Below are 6026 nucleotides of genomic sequence, written 5' to 3' on the forward strand. Positions count from 1 at the left end.
TATCTAATAAACGCAATATTGATTAAATAAAAAATAAAAAAAGTAAAGATTGGTATGGGATTCGAACCAGGATTATTCACGTCCGAAGACAAACGACCAGTTCTCGTCGCCATCCGCTCGAACTGTCAAATTATCTAAAATACTCGTCGATAGAGTAGGATAGTGACGTCGTCGATACTCCCCTTGAATTAGAAAGAGACTACCGACCAAATAGGCTCATTTATCTCTGTCGCAACCGTCACCCATTTTAAGATCGTAAGGCGCAATCTAGAGTATAATATATCTATGTGTGGACGTATGCATAAGTTGACCCAAATCTCTTTTCTATAATAATATACCCATAGCTTGCGAGGCTCCATTATGATTTCCTTCATCTAAATCCGCGTTTGAATAAAACACTTCTTCTGGTTTCTATCCGTTTCGGATGTTGGCAATCATAACCTTGCTCGCTGCTGCTCGAAACAGTTTCGTTGAGGGTTTTTTAAACCATGTTCTCAAATTCCGCAGCCATGATATTCTCCTTCTACCAGGACTTTACCTTGCAATATGGACTGCATCAGGGAGTAGCGGTGCTGGTTTCTCATAACGTGTCCCAGATACTGCAGTTTTATGCGTTTGTAGGTAAACACAATCTCCGGTTCCTTCTTCCTAGAACTTGTTTGTTCGTGATCCTTGCTGTCCAGGATATTCTCAGCATATGTTATGGCTTTTGAAGATGGCGCTCATTTGGTTAAAGACCGTTCTTGCCTTTCCTAGGCGGCACTTTATTTCCTGTTCATTGCTCCACTGCTTATTTATAATAGTTCCCAGGTAACAATACTGTTTTACGCGCTCTATCTGTGTTCCATTAATGTATATATAATGTTCCGTTGGTGTGTGTTGACGGAAACAATTATTTGAAATAATAAAAATAAGTGTAACAAACGAACAGTAAAATATTTATTTATTTTGGTAACAAAAAAGGTGTTTGCTTATATCTCGGAAGAGGGTTGATTGTTAGCGAGAGTGCGGGCGTGTCTGCATGGTTCGCATGCTGTGAAGAGACTGTGCTCCGTAGCACCCTTATTATGTCAACTCATTTTGCGGTTTTCAGATAATGACCAGAAAGGGCAATAAATCCTGCATCTGCCTTTTAAGGATGAAAAACCTTTTTGGATTTTAAGAAATTGACATAATAACGAGTGTGGCCTCTGGGACATAGTAATCCATTAGTGTTTCTTTGAAAGAAACATTAATCTTACACAATCTGTTTAAGGGATAATATTTCGTTCTCGAAATAAACGGCATATGATTTGTATATCACATGTGGATTTTAAATGACCAATGCCGTTTCGTTTTGAGAAAAGTAATTAAAAAATAAGAAAATAGAATTAACAAAAATGGTAATTAAAGCGTATCGCTATATATAGGGTGAGGCAGATACAGGGCCTATTAGAAATATCTCGAAAACTAAAGGTAAGAGAATCATGAAAATTGGAATACAGGGGTTTTGAGATATGAACTATTTAATGAAAATATTTTGGTCTCTTTGCTACTTCCGGTTATACCGGAAGCTGATAGTAAGTTCGTTTTTTTAATGGGACACCCTATATATTTTTACATTTTTGAATTCTGCTCGATGTATTCTTTCTTAAAATATGTGATTTTGTAATATTATACAGGGTAGTTTAAAAGATAATTACGGTTTTTTATAAATTTTTTAGCAAACTTTACACACTGTAGAATTGTACTCATTTGATATCAAAAACTCCATTTATGTTCAAGTGATTTTTAATATAGTCTATTATTATTAAAAATTATTAATATAGCGAACTGTTTAATTTTAGTATACAGAGTTGGTCGAAACTCGGAATGAGTATTTTCTGAGTTTTCTTAAATGGAACACCCTGTATTTTAATATTGTAATGGAATGATATTTTATAGTACTTTTTATTTCTTAAGCATTCCCTATTAGTCCATTCTTTCACGGTTTTTGCTCTAAATTTTAAAGAACCGCTTGGATTGACATGAAATTTGGCATACGTATAGCTTACATGTCAAAGAAAAAAAGTGATATTGTGCCGATGTGTGCTTTTGCACCCTGGGGGTGACTTTCACCCCCTATTGGAGGGGAAAAAATATATGTCCGGAAATGGGTAAACTGACTAATTTTAAGTAACTCTTGTTCTATAGAGCTTTTTCGCCAAGTCAACACTTTTCGAGTTATTTGCGAGTGAATATGTCCATTTTTCAACAAAATAACCACATTTTCAGACGCTTTTTCGCAAATAACTCGAAAAATAAGTATTTTGTCGAAAAAAACGTTCTTAGCAAAAATATAGCTTATAAAAAAGTAAAAAAAATGGTGTACGCGTTAGGTCTCTGGATCTCGTAGAACCGGAGTTATAGCCAATAAAAAATAGATTCATATTCACCAAATTTCAAATACAACATTTCGACGTGCAATATCCAAAAAATTAAGCACTTTTTGGGGAAAACCTATTATAACTTTTTTATAGTGTTTAAAAAGAGATTTATTTTTGTTTTTACAAAAAGTTTCTAGCATTAAAGTTAAGCAAGTTACGCTCAAAATAAAGTTGGTCCCTTTTGGTTTTTCAAATAAAAAAACGTGAAGTCCACCCTCTAATTAGCAATTTAAATGAAATTAATCGTTACCGCTCCACAAATTATTTTACTTATGTTGTGTTTATATGATCTGTGAGATTCATCGATTCAAAGTGCTTATTTTTGAAAAAATTTGGTTTCAAAAATAAAATTTTTAAAAATTTAAATTTTGAAAAATATGCTTTTTTTCAAAATAACTTAAAAATTGTTAGAGATACCAAAAATCCCGAAAAACAAAAAAGTCAGATTTGCTTTTCTGAATATCATGTATTTTTTGTTTTTCTGTTAGACAAAAATTGATTAAGATTTGGTGTTTCTAAATTTGCATACATTCGTGATCAGTGACTCATTCAACCCCTTTTAACTACAGCCCTTTCAATAATAAGGACTTTGAACCGCTGAAACTTACAGATCATATAAACAATATATACACGAGTCATGAAACTTGTGAAGTCGTAACGATTAAGTTCATTTAAGATACTAATTAGGGGGTGATTTTCTCGATTTTTTTACCAAAACCAAAAGGGACTAACTTTATTTTGAGCGTAACTTGTTTAATTTTGATGCTAAAATTTTTTTTTATAAAACAAAAATAAAGCTTTTTTAAACACTTTAAATAAGTTGTAATGGGTTTTCCCCGAAATGTGCTTCATTTTTGGTTATTTCACGTTAAAGCGTTCCATTTGTAATTAGACGAATATGAACCTATTTTTTATTAGCTATAACTCTGCTTCTACTAGATGTAGAGGCGTGATATATACACCATTTTTTAAAAAATTTTACAGGCTATATTTTTGATAAGAACATTTTTTCGACAAAATACTTACTATTTGAGTTATTTGCGAAAAACCGTCTAAAAGCGTGGATATTTTGTTGAAAAAATGAACATATTCACTGCCAAATAACTCGAAAAGTATTGACTTAGTGAAAAAACTCTATGGAACAAAAGTTACTTAAAATTGGCCAGTTTATCCATTTCCTAACTTTCTTTGGACGAATATTTTTTCACCCCCAAGAGGGGGTGAAAACCACCCCCAGGGCAAAAGCACATATCGGCACAATATCACTTTTTTTCTTTGACTTGTTAGGTATGTGTATGCCAAATTTCATGTCAATCCAAGCGGTTCTTTAAAATTTAGAGATTTTGCAATATTTTACCGTTAACGAACGGACTATATACCTAACTGCTTTAATTTGTAATAAGTTATTCGTAGTTCTTTAAGCCAAACATTAATTGCAACAAAAATTACGTGAAATTTTATTAGGTTTGCCGTGAAAATATTCAATCATAAATAATTTTTTGAAAATAAATACATGTTAATCTAGAGTGATCCTTAATTTATTAATATTGGATGAGATACCAAAATGCCTACGTTGTTAAGATTGTTGGTGCATAAAATATTGATAAAAACAAACCATATTCTACCTAGTTGGCTATGGTTTTGACACTAAACTTGATTAAACATTAGACATTGTATTATTTTTATAGTTACAGTTGCTTTGTTATCAATACTAATATAAATTTTTGTAATGGGGAACTGATTAGTAAAGTTTTTGTTCTAGGAGAGTATAACAAAAATGTACTACTAGCAATAAGAATTTATCATCTGCATTTAAGTATGTCCGGGCCCGTCATTCTCTCTGAAAATGGATGCCTGTAATCCGATCTTTGATCTTGAAAAAGTGTCTCCAAATATATTCACCATTTGTCCTTCATCTCTTGGATGTCAATGATTAATTTTCCATTAGTGTCTATAGGCGAAGCAATGAACTACCTACTAAAATCGGCCTTACCTCCGAAAAGAAAACGACAAGACTGATCTTAATAATTCTTTTTGCATTCGATTCGTGAATGCGCCAGGAAACTTTGTGATCCCTAGCCATGAGATAATATTGAAAAACTGCATACAAAAAATGCATCTCAGACAATAAAAAAAATTCAGAGCTCGTCAATTATCGGCGGAAATGAGTTCAATTTTGTTACTCGGGGGTTTTTGGGATCGCTGAAAACGAATATGACGTCGTAAGTGACCTCCGGGGTGCCTGGTGCCCAGGGTACCTACTGTTTACCACGTCTTGTGGAGTTTTAGGCAAATTCATTAAAACATTAGTCAAAAATCATTACTCTGAGGTTTTTGGGGTCGCTGACGACGAATATGAAATTGGAAGTGATCTCCGGAGTACCTGGTGCCCAGGGTACCTACTGTTTATCTCGTCTTCTGGAGTTTTCGGCAAATTCATTAAAAAATTAGTAAAAAGTCATTAGTTACGACATAAACAGTAGGTACTCTGTACACATCGGAGACCTCTTCCGATGTCATACTCATCGTCAGAGACCCCAAAAACTCCCGAGTAATGATTTTTGACTAATTTTTTAATGAATTTGCCGAAAACTCCAGAAGACGAGGTAAACAGTAGGTACCCTGTGCACCAGGTACTCCGGAAATCACTTCCAATTTCATATTCGTCGTCAGAGACGCCAAAAACCTCTGTGTAATGAATTTTGACAAATTTTTAAATGAATTTGCAGAAAATTCCAGAAGACGAGGTAAACTGTAGGTACCCTGGGTACCAAGTACTCCGAAAATCACTTTCGATGTCATATTCGTCGTCAGCGACCCCAAAAACCCTTCGAGTAATGATTTTTGACTAATTTTTCCAGAAAACTTCACAAGACGAGGTAAACAGTAGGTACCCTGGGCACCAGGTACTCCGAAAATCACTTTCCATGTCATATTCGTCGTCAGCGACCCCAAAATCCCCGAGTAATGATTTTTGACTAATTTTTTAATGAATTTGCCGAAAACTCCAGAAGACGAGGTAAACAGTAGGTACCTTGGGCACCAGGTACTCCGGAAATCACTTCCAATTTCCTATTCGTCGTCAGAGACACCAAAAACTTCTGTGTAATGAATTTTGACTATTTTTTAAATGATTTTGCAGAAAATTCCAGAAGACGAGGTAAACTGTAGGTACCCTGGGTACCAAGTACTCCGAAAATCACTTTCGATGTCATATTCGTCGTCAGCGACCCCAAAACCCCCGAGTAATGATTTTTGACTAATTTTTCCAGAAAACTCCACAATACGAGGTAAACAGTAGGTACCCTAGGCACCAGGTACTCCGAAAATCACTTTCCATGTCATATTCGTCGTCGGCGACCCCAAAACCCCCCGAGTAATGATTTTTGACTGAATTTGCCGAAAACTCCACAAGACGAGGTAAACTGTAGGTACCAAGTACTCCGAAAATCACTTTCGATGTCATATTCGTCGTCAGCGACCCCAAAACCCCCCAAGTAATGATTTTTGACTAATTTTTCCAGAAAACTCCACAATACGAGGCAAACAGTAGGTACCCTGGGCACCAGGTACTCCGGAGATCACTTACGACGTCATATTCGTTTTTAGCGACCCCAAAAA

The sequence above is a fragment of the Diabrotica virgifera genome, chromosome 4 (assembly GCF_917563875.1).
Source record: "Diabrotica virgifera virgifera chromosome 4, PGI_DIABVI_V3a".
Taxonomy (NCBI): Eukaryota; Metazoa; Arthropoda; class Insecta; order Coleoptera; family Chrysomelidae; genus Diabrotica; species Diabrotica virgifera.